The 16282-nt window shown below is 42.7% G+C and overlaps 1 protein-coding gene across 6 annotated transcripts in view; it reads right to left on the bottom strand.

The window, feature by feature from the left end:
* The window catches only part of Stag2 (stromal antigen 2), a 130622-nt gene extending 123236 nt beyond the window's left edge, over nt 1-7386 (bottom strand). Inside the window, exon 1 of one of the 6 annotated variants that reach the window (XM_038316052.2) lies at nt 7173-7386. The gene's annotated coding sequence lies outside the window, so the exon portion shown is untranslated. Of the gene's footprint in view, nt 1-4439; nt 4491-6032; nt 6154-6559; nt 6670-7096; nt 7146-7172 lie in introns of those variants that run through there. The other 5 variants (XM_038316053.2, XM_038316049.2, XM_038316050.2 and 2 more) reach the window with 5 other exon arrangements.
* Between the last annotated feature and the right edge of the window lie 8896 nt (nt 7387-16282).

Here is a 16282-nt window from a genome sequence, read left to right on the forward strand (position 1 = left end):
TCTTTTTAAATGTGTAACTATTCTATGCATCATAGAAAATAGAAACCTTTGCTCGCACCAAGACTTTAACATTCCATAAAATTTGGTGATCATACTCAAGCAATATTAAAACTCATATTTCAACTACTTTATTAGCTTAAAAATATGGAACTTCTTTAATCTTTTTATTTAAACCTTTACCAACAGGTATGGTGCAGTACATGGGAGTCAGAGGCAGGTAGGTATCTGTGAGTTCAAAGCCAACCTGGTCTACCCACAAATTCCAGGACAACCAGAACTACATAGTGAAACCCTGTCCCCAAAAAACCTTTTTACCTTTATCTACTTGGGGGGAAGGAGCACATAGGGCTTCACATGGTGCATGCATACAAATTCAGAGGACAACTTGCAAGAGCCAAGTCTCTCCTTCCACCATGAGGACTGCAGAGACAGAAAACAGGTCAGCAGCCTTGGGAGCAAGTTGTCCTTACCCACCCAGACCTCAACAGCCCCATTGTAGAACTTTTGCCTTGTGTAGCAACTCATCTGACCCTGAACAAAGATCTCTGATTGTCTTATATAATATATGGTAAAGTCTTGGTCTTATAAATAAAATTAAAGCAATGAGGATTGCAGACCTAAACTCGGTAAGAGAAACACCTGAGTTTTCACCATCAAAAAAAAAAAAAGGAAGGATTTGAGGTCAAGTTAATCAAGGTGTGATTTGGGGAAAGTCACTATTACCTAGAACCTCAACTTCCACATCTGTAAAATATTCTTTAAAACACATATTTCAAAGTTTATGAGAGAGTTCATATTAAAACATGGTTTCTGACACTCAAAGGGAACCCAAGGGGCTAAAGAGATGGCTCAGTGGTTAAGTGCACTGGCTGCTCTTGTACAGGACCCATGTTCAATTCCCAGCACCCACATGGTACCTTACAACCTTCTGTAACTCCAGTTCCAAGGGATCCCACAATTTTTACTGGCCTCCTTAGGTACCATGTACAAGTAGTAGACATACTTACATGCAGGTAAAACACCTAGACACATAAAATACTAATGATAATAATCCAAAAAAACCCAAGATACATTGAAATTATTTTTTAGATTAGTTCAGGTTTCAAAAATTACAAATCACACTCTATTGCAAAGTTATTCTTGCAAAAATATAAAGAGAGCTCAACTTTCCAGCCTTACACATTCAATGAAAATTTACTTGCGGCTGGCTCATGTCTAAAAGGAATTTTATTTTGGAATTTTACAAGAAGTTATTGAGAGCTAATAGAAATCTCTTTACCTTGTCAAGGCTAATCATGTACTTTTCAATTAAAAAATACAAGCATGGCAGCAAATGTCCATTATCCCAGCAGTAGAAAGGCTCAAGTAGGAGGATCACAAATTTGAGAGAGACCTGGGATACAGAAGGAGATTCTGTCTGGGGGGGAAAAAAAACAAACAAGCAAAGAGACCATTGTATCCACCTTCTCTGGAGAGGAGAACAAAGCAGTTTGATTAACCTCTTAACCAACTTTCTCTTCTTTCAAGATAGGATCTCAGAAAAGTAGCCCCGGGCTCGTCTGACACTAGTTTCCCAAACTGACCTCAAATTTACAGCAATCCTTCTACCTCAGCCTCCTAAGTGCTCCAACAGCAGGTGTGAGCCACTATGCCTAGCAACACTCATTTCCTAATGTCTGCTAATCAGTATCAAAGAAGTACAGTAAACATGTATTAATAACCCTAATTCAGGGGAAACTTTTCTGGTAACAGATTAGCAAAGATGCTAAGATGTTCCTTTTTTTAAAAAAAGAATACACATAAAACCTAGTCCACAAAGCCACATTACTTATACAGAAAAATGTATTTAGTTAAATTAAATGCGAAAAATGCACTTCAGGAGACTGAGAAAGCAAACCAACAATTTTATTTCTTCTTATCTTTGCCACCAGAACATGGAAAATCTACCACTTGTGACAGACAAATACATAAAGAATTACTATACAGGCACAGTATGGAACTACAAACGAAAAACCCTGAGCATAAATAAATAGTAAATGTAGAAAACTAAAAAGAAAAATGCAAAGTACTTTTAAACAGTGTGTAATTTTATAGTTCCTTTTAATTCTCCAACAATCGCATTTCAATATATACTAATAGTTAATGAGAGCTACACTAACAGTGCATTGCTAATTGGGACTATTCCTTTTCTTTCCTATTTATTATCCCAACTCCAAAATAGTGCCCCTCTAAATAACAAATTGTCCATTTTAATATAAACCTTATGTTCAAAAATTATCTTTCAACATCAAAAACTGAAGGGTTGCATCTATCATAAAGAACTGGAAGCAAAATAAAAATGCTACCACTGTTTACAACATTCCTACAGTGCTGTGCTGATCATGATAAGCATGCAGAGAATTAAACATTACTAAAGTGACCAGGGCATATTTTCACCTCTAAAATATGTATTTTTCTTGTATCTCCAAAGAAAGAGATTTGAGCCTGATATTAGGCCAAGTCCCCAATTTTACTCCATACAAACGATAAAAATAAATGTCAAATTTAATTTCATTAAAATTGTTTTCATATTTGGAGTTTAAGAATTCAGAATCAATTTCAAGGCTGCCAAAACTCAGAATTTGTTGGTTTGGTAGTTTAGCTACTCCTTCACCGCAAGAAATCAAATCTGATGCAACATCTTCACCATCTACTTAAGGATATTTGCATAGGAGTAAAAATTTGAAGCCAGGAATCTGCCTTCTCTTAATATCCTTGTAAATAATGATAACAGTTCAGAAAGGTTTGTTCCCAGACTGGGAAAAAATTTTCTATAATAATTGGGGAATACGTTTTACCAAACACAAAAATAAAATATTCATCGCTTTGAAGTCCCTTCAGAACTTTAACAGCTATTAAAATGCATCTAACAGGAACAAAATAAGCTTGACATAGAATAATACCAAATTTCAGAAACCAAGGCAATTACCTTGGACTTTGGAAGCAAATATACTATTTAAAGGAGAACAAGGGTCTTAGTTTCATTGCTGATTACAATATTGAAAACGTTTTTAAAAGAAACCAAGGTAATAGCTTTCGTATCAACTTTGAAGTAATTAGAAGAGCAGATTGTTGGAGAGGGTACATCATTTTATATGTAAACATCCAATTTCCTATTGGTTTCAAGAGAAGAACCCTCTCTACCCTGCCTGTCAGTCTCAGATACCTTATAATACTACAGTTACGTCACAGTGGGAAGGAATGGCTAATAAGTACATTTCTTTTCCAATCCACTTCTCTACCTAGTCATTAAACACCAAACACTGAAACTGTATTCAGCCATGTCAATCTTCCTACTGGGAATACTCCCTATGGCACCCCAATCCCTTCCACTGTCGCTTACTCCAATTGCCAAAGCCCCTCCTATTAATAGTAAATCCCTCTCCTACTGACTCACTGCAACTCCAAATTAATGAAACAGACCCAAGAAGAATTTTTTAAAATCAACAAATGGAATTTCCTATTTTCAAGAAAAAAAAAAAACAAATCAGAAGGAAAGTAAAAGCAGAGCACACTGAGACTAAAGCTACCTTTCAAGTCTATCTAACTTGTGGGGATTTACCTTGTTTTCCCTATACTGCTTGTGTAAATATTTTTGAAAGTTGGTATGCTAGGCATTACGTAATTACCCACACACAAGCCTAAGCTTCGTGTAAATAACTTAGGTATGTAAATATAAAGTCAGCACATCAAAATGTAAAAACTTGGAAATTTTTCTTGAAAATTCTACCTCAACTACAGAAATTTTCAAGCACATACAAAAGTAGACTATGTTACCAAAGAGCCCTGCTGACCTCAGATAGCTACAATAATCAGCTCACAGCCACTTCTCTTTTCGTCTGTCCTCCGACTCCTATCTTTAAAGAAAATGAGACAAATAAGTCCTCAGTAAGGACACCGAGAATAACCCCGAGGCAACAAAACCTAAGTAACATGTTAAAGAGTCGAACGTCTTACAATGTTACTGTAAAAGAACCCTGCACAACTAATAGCTAGTAAAATTCAAGAATTCAGTTAAAAACATAGAAATGATTATCTCTACGAATTTTAATCAAGCCCATAAGACCCAAGAAGTACATTTTAAATTATATTTTTAAACGATAAATAGAAATGAAGTGAAAATGAACTTAAACATTTGCAATGAGCTGGAATCTACGCAGCACTTAATCTCAAAACCGAAAAAAAAAACCCAGACTATTTAACATAATGTGTCATGAAATTACAATTCAACCACTTGAAAAACCGCTGAACACTTATGCATTAACTGGTCCTTCTGATCCCTAATTATAGATTGATATCAACGTAGAAAGAAAACCAGGCATTTTGACGCAAGTGGTTTAAAATGTTCAAAATTAACCCCACCGTTCATTGAGAAATATAAGAAAGCAAGACGAAACTACCTGAATTGTATGTCGTCTAAAAGAAATGCATCCACTTCCCAGGGCCATCCAAAAAAAAAAAACATAATAAGTTCACATATACCCTTAAACGCAACGCACTGGGCTCCAGACAGAATTAGGAGACCGCCTCCTGCTTTTGCTCCTAACCAATACGCAGAGAGAGAAGGTTGGCAGGAAAGTGCTGCGAGGACAGTAACAAACACCAGCAAGCTCCGAGCAGGCCCTGCTCGAGCCAGGAATGACGCACTTCGGTAACCCGACTCTTTCTCCCCTCCACCCCCCGCCCCCAGCAGCGGTGCTGACACCGCCAACAGCCCGGAGTAGAAAAAAAAGACAACAGAAAAAAAAAGGCAAAGCTTGGACCGCACCAGGTTTCATTAAGAAACCTTGATTATTCCTCTTTCGACACTAAACACCAGGACTAAACAGGAAAAGAAGCTTCGTGCTTAAGCAAGTCCCATCATGGTGGTTTAAGTCACTAAATTAAGCTGATAATGAGTCCAATCCACAGAGACATATATACAGGGTGTGGCTGCTGTGAAATACGGCAGTCCGTGGGAGAAAGGGGGTACGGAATTTACACTCCAGTGTGAAGGGAAGAGGGGGCTTTACCGGGGTCGAGGAGGCGGCCCGCGCATTTTAAGGAACCATTGCAAACCAACAGAAGCGTCTCCTTTACTTAAACCTAAGACCACAGATCAAAAGTTTCATTTAGACATAGCACAGAAGCTGGAAATAATCATTTAATCAAAAAACAAGACCCTCAATTTAAAAACTACATCTAGAAGAAAAGAGGAGGGAGAGGAAGGGGGGTAGGCAAGAGCATAAAAAACATCCTAGGCCACAGAGGAGAAAGTCTCCCAGACCGGATGAAACTACTAATGCAATATTAAAAATTCAAGTCGAGCACCAAAGCACGAAAAATCACACGATAACCCATTACCGTTGAGGATTAAAAATAAAATGACATATAACACCGGAGAGGAGCAGAAACTAAATGTCGAAAGTACAGCGGTTTATTAAAAAAAAAACAAAAACAAAAACAAAAAAAAAACTAAAGGCAAAATAAGACATTCTCGCGGCGGGAGGGAAAGGGGAAAAAAGGGCCGAAATCAACAATACGTTTACGATTCTAGGCCAGAAGAAAATGGGAACGGGGCTCAAAGTTTTGCGGAACTACTTGATGCTGTTTCCCACACCTTCTCTCTCCCATGGCCCATCCGACCCTTTTCCTCCTAAAATTGCAGCCCACAGATCTCCAGATCTGTGAGAGAAGAAAAGAGAAAGTCGCCCTCGAGCAAGAATAAAAGTGTGGAGGGAAAACAGAGGCTGCCTACCTGGGGCAAGGATCAGCTCAGTTCTTGCCTTGAGAAAGACAGCGAGGGTGGGGGTGGGAACGAAAAAGCAGCACTAAAACTAAAACAAAAGTGGCGCCAAAACCCCCCAACAAACAGCCTTCCACTCCCGCCCTTCCCCCCCCCCTCCGCCCATGCCAGGCAGGCAGGGCCCCCTTCGGGGCAAGGTCTACGCGCAGGGGACCAACGCCGCCGGACCCCAGCCTATTTCGAAAATTGGTGCCCTAAGAAAACTGACCGAAGTCGGGGCCTCGGAAAGGATGGAGAGATCGATGCCAACCGCTTTGCCCAAGCAGTTCCCCCACCACGCGCTGGAGATGATGGGGCGGGGGAGAGAAGCCGAGGGGCCCGTCACATGAATGTTGTTCCCTCTCTAGGAAGGGAGGAAGAGAGGGAGGGAGAGAGGGAGAGAGGGAGGGAGGGAGGGAGGGGAGGGGGGGGGAGGGGAGGGAAGGAAGGAGGGGAAGGGAGGGGGGAGGGGGAAGAGGGAGGGGTGTGAGCAGAGTAGATTTTCCCTCGCCTCCCTCGGTCCGAGGCCCAAATAGACACAAGCGAGCCTGCTCGCCCTCCCCTCCCCCCTCCCGGGTTCCCAGCACCACCATTTTGCTCGCTTCCTTCCCCGCACCACCACAACGCGCCCTCCTCCCCCCCCCCCGACACACAGACACACACACAGACACACACAGACAACACACACACCCGGCCGCGGCCTCCCCGGTTTCGCCTTCCCGCCGCCCCCCCCTACGGATGGCACCCCCACCCCACCTCCAGTTTAGGGGCTCTCTTCCCCCAGGCTGCTTAGGAGGAGGCCCCCGGAGGAGAGGAAGCCACCTCGAACGCTACGCGGAGGCGCGGAGCCTCCATCTTGCGCCGCTGCGCGTTCTCCATTTTGGGCCACCCATTGGGGAGGGGGGGGGTCCTCGGCGGAGGCCCCGAGGGAGAGTTGGGGCGAGGGAGGCAGGAGAAAAGCTTCAGCGAGGGTAGTGGAAAAGAAGCGTCCTGCGCTAAAAAGCGGCTCTGGGAGGCGGTAGGCAGGAAGGGGGTGGGGGGAGCTGAGGGGTGGGAGAGAGCCTGGAAGTTCCTTGCAAGTGTTGGGGTAGCGACTTGGGGGCGGAGAAGAGAGGCAGAGGGAGACGCGGGGGCGAGGCGAGGACTCGCTCCCCGCCTGGACACAGCCGCTCACTTCATGGCTGCCCCGCGCCAAGCCGAGGCAGAGGGCCGCGAAACTGCGACGGGACGCCCGGCCTGTCGCCTCCCTCCCCCGGCGGCACGCTCTCTTCGCCCGATCGCAAGCACACACACCTCACGCTGGGCCGCGCGCCCTCCGGGTGCCCCTCCAAACTTCTAGAAGCTTCGCCTCCGCCATTTTATAACTTACCTCCCCCCTCAGCGTCTACAGAGGCAGCCAGGAGACTGTTGGCCTCCCCCACTCCTTCCTTCTGTCTCAGGCCGGGGGCTCCTTCACCCCTGGGCTGGTACAAGAATTTTTTTTCCCCTTCCTCTTCTTTACACCTTTGAATTCTACTCGGGGACGGAAGCTCCCGCGGTTCTAGACCGGTGGGGGGGTTTTGAAAGTGGCGGTCGGATCCGGCGGGGTTTTTTTTTTTCTTTTTTTTTCTTTCTTTTTTTTTTTTTTTTTTTTTTTTTTGGTGGCGCTTCGGGATTGTTTGGGGTGTTCGCTCTTCGGCGACTTAGAGGCGAATGGAACGCGCAGGCGCCATCTGTCGGCCACGAACCCGCGCCCAGCTCCTGTTGGGAGGGAGCGGCATCTAGCGGCAGCGGGGCGCCATGGCAGCGCGCGCCCCCCGCCCCTCCCACCCGGCATCCTCCTCCCTGGCGGCGACCAATCGCGAGCGAGCGCCTCCCGGCTGGCTCCAGCTTCCCTGACGCCTCCTGTGAACTGGGCGCCCGCAGGGGCGCGCCGCCGAGTGGGGTAAACAAGGCGGCGTGCCCGCGCCTCACTTACTCATTCGTTGGGACGCGCTTTCCTCCCAGCGCGGACTGAACGGGGCCGCGGCAGCAATGTCGGCGGGCGCCAGGGAGGAGGTCACCCGGAGGCCTGGAGCTGTGTCCGCCTGAGTCGGGCCGTGGGAACTCCGACGCTTGGCGACCCGATCGCCCCACTCCTCCTCCCCTGCTCGGCCCCAGGGGGGCAGGCCAGCACCCTTCAAGGCTCTATTCTCCAACACACCCACCCCAGCGAGCTCCCGCTTCCCCCGCCTCCCTATGCCCACTACACTTCCCACCCAAAGAATCCAACGCGCCCAACTCTGCCACCTGATCCCAGCGGGATTCAGTGGCTCACATTTTTATTTTGCTTTTTTTTTTTCTGGCTTCGCGTATGAGATAAAGGGTGCTCATTCTCTACCAGGGAGATTGGGAGATAGGCATACACACACACACACACACACACACACACATTTCCTGCAGGTTCCAAGAAAACGTGTCTCTATCCTCGAATTCTAGGAGACTTAGGGAACTAGGCTACTAGGCTAGTCCAGCTGCTCAACCAGTTTATTGGCAACTTTGGGGGTGGAAGAGGAGACAGGACCAAAGTGGCATGAAATCCACAGGCAAGGGACAGGCTTAGCAGCATCCCTGTGAAGACTACCAGACTCTGGCCTTCTGTGGAGGTGGCCTTGCCACATTGTTAACAAATAAGTTCCTTATCTCTGCTCTTATCCCTCCTACAAATATTTTGAAGTGCACAAAAGCCTTTTGCCCTCTTTCCAACTCGCTTGACCCTTTATCACCCTTGGATGTTTATTCTAAGGACTTTCTTTTTTATCGCTTCGTTTCCAGTCCACCCTACTGGACTTTTGAATGCCTAGAACTCTATCTGAGGGGGAGAGGAACACTCAAGAATGGCCGCCTGTCCCTGCCAGGCTCCCCTTCTCCTTGAACAGAAAGAGAACTATTAATTACAGTGTTGCCATTGCCATTGCAGAAGTCCCTAGCCACCTAAAATAGCATCAGATTAAAAGTCGTTTCTGTTTCATTTTTTTTCTGTTTTATTTTTTATATGTTGATTAAAATATCTTCCTCAGTATTCAGTTTCAAACATATTTAGTAATAAGAAAAATGAGAAGTATTACAAGCTGAGTAAATAGTGGCCACCCCACCCTATCACAAATCCTAGGGCTTTCCCTAGGACTGCTTGCGTTCCTAACATTTGATTCCTTCCACATCTGGGTCTTAGGTCTTCTAGCCGCAGCGCCTATTATTCATTTTCCTGCAACTATGGTCTCTTTAATCAAATGAACAATAAAAGCTAAACAGAAGCATCTAGATACCAATCAAAAGAAACAAAGCCTTAAACATTTTTACTTACCAGTAAAGCATCAGGGAGTGGAATGCCATTCAGAATATATTTCCATTTCTTTTCTAGACCTTTTTCGGTAGAACTTGATGCAGTTTTTCATAGATTCAAGTCTCTGAATGATGCAGCTAGATTATTAATAGGGAGCAGTGGAAATTTTACAGTTACAACAGACTTCTACCTGAACTAATAGAAAAATTGGACGGTGTGCCAAATAATTTTACACTAATTAGTAGTTCACTTGTGTCGGTTATAAGGAAATGGTTTCCTGATTTATTTTTTACTGTTTTAGTATGAAGTGAAAACGATGTTCTCCTCAAAGCAGCACATAGCACGTGGTACACTTTCTCCTAAATTTTAGAAATTTAGGTGCTAATTTGGCTGTGTACCAGTGAAGCTATTAAGAACACTTCTGTTGTTTAAATAAAATTAAAAATTCCTCTTGCAAATTTGCTTTCATTTTCTGGAAAATACTGCTGACAATTAGTAACTATAATACCAATTGACTGTAGCAAATTTATACTAATATCTAGCAGCACATGTTAATGATGTAAAACTGTCTGTTATTATGGGGGTTTTTTGGTTTGGTTTGGTTTTTGTTTTTCAAGACAGGTTTCTTTGTGTAGCCCTGGTTATCCTGGCACTCACTTTGTATTTGTAGACCAGGCTGGCCTGAATTCACAGAGATCCACCTGCCTCTACCTCCCCAGGGCTGGGATTAAAGGCGTGCGCCGCCACCACCACCCGGCTGTCTGAGCTTTCCAAGTACTAGGATTATAGGTATATGCCACCACACACAGCAGTTTGTCACTTTCTTATGGTCCTAGCATATGACCAGCAAACTTTCTCCAGAGCATTTATCCTAGAAAAATGAAAACTTTGTTTCCATGAAAACATATGCAGATGTTCATAGCGGCTTTATCTGTGATAAACAAAAGAGGCAACCCAGATAGCCATCGAATGGTGAAATGGTTGGTTAGCCAAAGTGTGCACACACATATGGAATATTACTCAGGAGTCAAAATGATTGATTCACACAGATATTTAAGTGATTCTCGTGGGCATTATGTTTAGTATAAATGTGCAAATCCATTTTCATAAAGCTACAGGCTACCAGGTGGGAAAAGATGACTCAGCAGGTAAAGGTGCTTGCTGCCAAGCCTAATGACCTGAGTTCAATCCTCAATGCCCACATTGTAAAAGGAGAGAACCGCCTAGTACAAGATGTCCTCAGCCCCACCACACCTGGGCTGCACCATGTCTACACACAAACAATGCAAAAAATTGAGTACTTTACCATTGTAAAATGTTCTTAAACTGACAAAATTCCAATTCACAATAGGTTCATTGCTGGCACAGATTAGATGTGGGGAATGGGAATACCTATTAAGGGGTTTATAGCAATTGAACAACTATATAACTTGACTTGCTGATGACTCTAATATAAATACATTTTTTAAAAAAAGCTGGACGGTGGTGGTGCACGCCTTTAATCCCAGCACTCGGGAGGCAGAGACAAGTGGATCTCTGTGAGTTTGAGGTCAGCCTGGTCTACAAGAGCTAGTTCCAGGGCAGGCCCCAAAGCTACAGAGAAACCCTGTATGGAAAAAACAAAAAAGAAGTATGTAATAAAATTCTATGTTGCTGCACACATTTCATGGAAATATTGGTGAAATTCAAATATATACATGTGCTGGCAATATTGTACCAAAGTTAATTTCCTGCTTTTGACAGGGCACTGTTGTTATGGTTACTATTATCATTAAACAAGGCTGTGTGAAGGGTACTTGAAATGTTTTTGTATTATATTTGCAGGGGTTTGTGAGCACTATTTTAAAATTTTTAAATATAATAAAAATATTCAGCCAGACACAATGGTGCATGTGTCTGCCCAGGAGCCTGACAAAGAGTATTCCTTGAGCACAGGCGTACAAGTCCAGACTAAGCAACACACGAAGACTTTGTCTCAAAAACAATTCATAGTGATAACAAAAGGGAAAAAAGTCTCTTGTTTGTGAAAAGATAAGTATCCTTATCAAAGAAATGCATCAAATTTCTAGGTTACAGTCATTTTCATGACCTTAGATATGACTAATTTCCAAGATCCGTATCATTCCTTGTTGACTAAGATCCTGATGTTGCAATACTTAGAGCAGACCTTTGACCTGTGGCATCAACAGGAAATAGCCATACCTATAAACCTGATCTAAACCAGGTGGTGACGGGCGGTGATGGCACACGCCTTAATCCCAGCTCTCTCAGGAGGCAGAGACAGGTAGATCTCTCAGTTCCAGACCAACCCGGTCTGCAGAGTGAGTTCCAGGACTACACAGAGAAACACTAAACAAAAAGCCTGATCTAAAGCAAATTACATCTTTTAAAGACTCACTGTAAATCCACAAACCGGCCCTCAAACCTACAGCTGTCTGCCTGCCTCTACTGCCTGAGGACTGGAATTAAAAGCATGCACCGCCTCATCCGGCTCAATTACATAATCTCTTATTGGCCCACGTTGCTTACAGCCCTGCTTCTACAACATCCAGGTGATCTCGAATCCCCTGAGGGGACAGGTGTAGTTGCAAATACCTGTAATACTGGAAAAGTGGAGGCAGGAAGATCAGGAGCTCAAGGCCCAATCTCAAACCCTATCTCAAACACTAAAGACCCGATCTCAAACACTAAAATTTTTTTTTTAAAAAAAAAAAAGGAAAATCTAGGGATCTTCCTTAAATGCCAATTTTGTTTTTAGTGTGGGGTTCCTGTGAGACATGCGATTCTACAGCTCCAGCAAACTTCCAGAACACACCTATGCTGGTAGTTCAGGCTTTGAGAGAAGGGAAAATCTGAAGAACAAAGTATGAAATCTTTTGGGTAGCTTTTGGTGCTTTCCACACTCATCTAAATTTTATCACTCCTCACAGTGAACTCAGATGGAGTAATATCTCTATTCATGGTTCTATTTCCTTTACTTAGAGAAAATAAGTTGTTGTCTGGAAATGCTACTGTGGACGTTAGGAAAGAGGAAGCTTGACACACTGCTTGGTGGCAATGAAATCTGGTGCAGCAACTACGGAAATCAACATGGACATTCTTGATAAAACTAAAAGTAAAACTGCCATATGCTGCCGCCATAGTACTTCTGGGCATAGCATAAATCATCCCCAGTTCCATCCATTTTCCAAAGGATTAAGTCATCACTCTAAAGATACGCTTGCATATCCATGTTTATTACTGCACACTGTTCACTTTAATTAAGAAATGGAACCAGCCTAGATGTCCATCAACAAATGGACAAAAACATGTGCTACATGCACATGATGGAGTTTTACTTAACCATACATAAGTATGAAATTATATAATTTGCGGGAAAATAGGTGGAACTTAAAATCATTATGTTAAGCAAAATAAGCCAGATTCAGAAATCAAACTATCATGTGTTTTCTCTCATTCAGAGAATCTAGATTCAAGAATGTATGTGTGTGTGTGGAAGTAATAGTGCATGCCTTTGATCCCAGCACTTGGGAGTCAGAGGCAGGCAGATCTCAGTGAGTTCAAGGCCAGCTTTGCCTACATAGTGAGTTCCAGGACCACCAGGGCTACATAGTGAAACTTTGTTTAAAATATGTTTTGTAATGATGACAATTTGTATAACCATGTTGACTGATGTGGTAATCACATGTCACTACTGAATACTTATAATGTAGCTAGAGCAGCTAGGGAATGGAGTTTTTATTTTAATTAGCTTTAATTAAGGCTTAAATGTAAATAGTCACATGTGGCTAGTGGCTACTGCATTGGACAATGTCTATCTAGAGATTTCTGATTCCCGTTGGATTTTTCATTCAAAAGTATTCACTGAGTGCCCCATGTAGCCCAGATACACAGTACTTTGGGGGTTGTTAATAGGAAAAATACTTGAAGAAGGTGCTTGACCTCAAGTAGCTTGGAATCTGTTAAGAAAAGGGAATGAGGCTCAAATTAATCCAAACAAGAGTTAGAGAAGATTGACAGCAAAGGAGAATGTGGCAGAGTCCCACAGGAAGGTAAGAGTTGAGATGGCATAGTATCCATTAAACAAACGAAAGATAAAGCACTTGCCCAGGAAGCCATGCGAACAAAACTGTAAAGTGAAAACTGAACGTCCATCTTCTCCTGGAAGTATAAGACGTATAGTTCATTCGGGCAATGGGGATCAGAAGACAGGGAACACTGTTAAAAGAACTGGAGGCAAGTACACAGTACTAGTGGAAATGTATACAGCTTTATATGTTGTTGCTGGGAATGTAAACTAGTCAGCCACTACAAAATAAGTGTGTAGATTTCTCAAAAGAAATTAAAATTAGATCCTCCATATGGTCCGGCTGTACCACCCCTGGGTATTTACTGAAAAGACCCGAAGTCAACAACACATCAGAGGCCCAGTCACCAAGGTTATATGCAGCCCTGAGGAAGGAATGTGGTATCCTGAGAACAATAGCTCAGGAAGTCAGATGTTTAAGGTATCATTTTAGAATGTTGGTTCTGTGTGATGCTTTGGAAAGTTGAGACTGAAGTAAGCAGCCCTGTAAGAGGATTTGAATGAGAAATGTGCCCCGTAGGCGCAGGGATTTGAACACAGTGATGCTGTTGGGAGCAGTTTACGAGTTATGGCCTTGTTGAAGGAAATGAATCGTTGGAGGTGGCCTTTGAGAGTTTAATGCCTTGTCCTGCTTTCCAGTTCACTCTGATTCATGCTTGTAGTTGAGGTTTGATCTCTTAGCCTTCTGCTCTTTCTGCCATGCCAGTCTGTCATGATGAACTCTTAACCCTCTGGAACCATAAACACCCCCCCCCAAAAAAAACTCCTCTTCCTATAAATTGCCTTGGTCCTGGCATTTTCTCACAGCAACAGAAAAATAACTAATATGTGATTTTAAAAAAAGTAGTTATAGTTTAAATATTATTTTATAATAACATATTATACTTCATAACATGAAGATTATGAAGGTTGAGGTTGTAGTTCAGTGATAGAAAACTTGGCCAGCATGTGGAAACTTTGCATTCCACCCCCAGCACCAAAAAAGTGTTCGGCGGTTGGAGAGATGGATCAGGGGTTAAGAGCATCTGCTTGCTTCTGTTGCGAAAGATTCAGCACCCGCATAGTGGCACACAACTGTCTACGGATTCAGTTCCAGAGGATCTGACACCCTCTTCTTACCTTGGGAGGGCCCAGGCACAAATGTGGTGCACACACGCACACACATACATACAGCCAAAACTCTCTCTCTCTCTCTCTCTCTCTCTCTCTCTCTCTCTCTCTCTCTCTCTCTCTCTCACACACACACACACACACACAAATAAATAAATAAATAAATAAATAAATAAATTTATTTTTGAGTGTACAGTAGAGGTAGAGATTTTAACAAGTGAACCTGTCTCTAAGAAGTACATCCCAAACTTATTCACTACTGGGCATTTAATAAAAAGAACTTCTGAATAAATGATTTGAGAAAGACTAGACTAAACAACTGACTCCTATTAGCACCTTACACTTTAGTCACTGACCCTACTTCTCAGTATTAAGTAGTTAAACACAACATGGGCTTTACGTCTGTAAAAAATGACACGTCCATTATTTTTAGTGTCAGTTTCCAAGGTAAGAAGACGGTGTCAGATCTTCTGGAACTGAATCCGTAGTATTCAGAATCCGTAAACAGTGACCAAGGGAAGACCTATCAATTCAAGCTCATCAACTACTTTAAAGGTACTATTTTGACACAGTCAGTTTTTTTTTTTTCAAAGTAGGTTCTAGTACAGCCCAGACTGCCTCAAATTAACTATGCTGTTTGTTCTTATAGAAATTGCAGTCACAATATACAAATGAAAACATGCTCGACCTTATTAGCTGTCAGAGAAATTGCAGATCAAAATTACATTGCGATTCCATCCCACTCCAATAAGAATGGCAGTTGTTAAGAAAACAACACATGCTGGTGAGTTTGTGGGCAAAGAGGGGACTCTTAACACCGTGGGAGGGAAAGATAATCTAGTTCAGCCACTCTGGAAGGCCATATGGGGTTCTTGAAACAACTTAAAATAGATCTACCATGTGGTCCACTTGTGGATTATTACTCAAAGGACCCCAAGTCCCACGTATCCTAGAGATTCTTGCAATCAATGTCTATTGCAGCACTATGCACAATAGCTCTGTTATCCAGCCAACGCAAGCATCCAACAAAAGAGGATACATGAAGAAAAGGTGTATGTTAGATCAAAGAAGCTTCCCTGTGAGGAAGATCTCCTGCACCTTACATATCCTAGCTACAGCCTATGCGAAACCGCTAAACTCCTAGTTTGTAACAGACCCAAGGTAGGGTGGGACAATAGGATTAACTTCCTAAAGTACAGCTTTATTTCCTAGCTAGTGACTTCCCTAATCTGCTAAATTTAGAGACTCCTATCCTCCAAACGAACAGACCCTTTTAAAAACAGAACTTTTAAAGCAGTGATTTTGTAAGCATTAGAGCAGTGGTTCTCAACCTTCCTAATGCTGGGACCTTTTAAATACAGTTCCTTGTGTTGTGGTGACCCCCAGTCATGAAACTATTTTCATTACTTTTTCATAACTGTAATTTTGCTACTGTCATGACTACTAATGTAAAAATCTGATATGTAACCTCTGTGAGGGGGTCACGACCCACAGGTTGAGAAAACACTCTTGTAAAAACTATGACCATAAAGAATTCTGACATTCTGAGAGGTGCTGAGGAACCCCTCCCTACATTCATCCACTTTCCTCCTATGCAAGGGGCCAGTGTTATTAAAAGATCTGGTCACCTGAAAACCATCTCAGCACATATCGCTACTGAACCTGGGAAGAATCTTTATTATTTAAAACTCTGTGTGTGTGTGTGTAGTGTGTGTGTGTGGTGTGTGTGTGTGTGTGTATGTGTGTGTGTAAGTTGGGGGGGCTTTTTGTCAGCCTTAAGAAAGAATGATGTTGTGTAGCTTGCAGAAAAATGGGACTAGAGATAATTGTGTTAAATTTTAAAAAACCAGCACAGAAAGATATATATTTTCTCTCACTTGTAGTTCCTAGATTTCATAGCAGTGCATAAATAACATGCACATAGGACATGAAAGTGGAAGGAAAACCACTAGGGTGACAGAGGAATAATGGGAAAGAGAAG

Source organism: Arvicola amphibius, chromosome X (genome assembly GCF_903992535.2).
Source record: "Arvicola amphibius chromosome X, mArvAmp1.2, whole genome shotgun sequence".
Classification (NCBI taxonomy): domain Eukaryota; kingdom Metazoa; phylum Chordata; class Mammalia; order Rodentia; family Cricetidae; genus Arvicola; species Arvicola amphibius.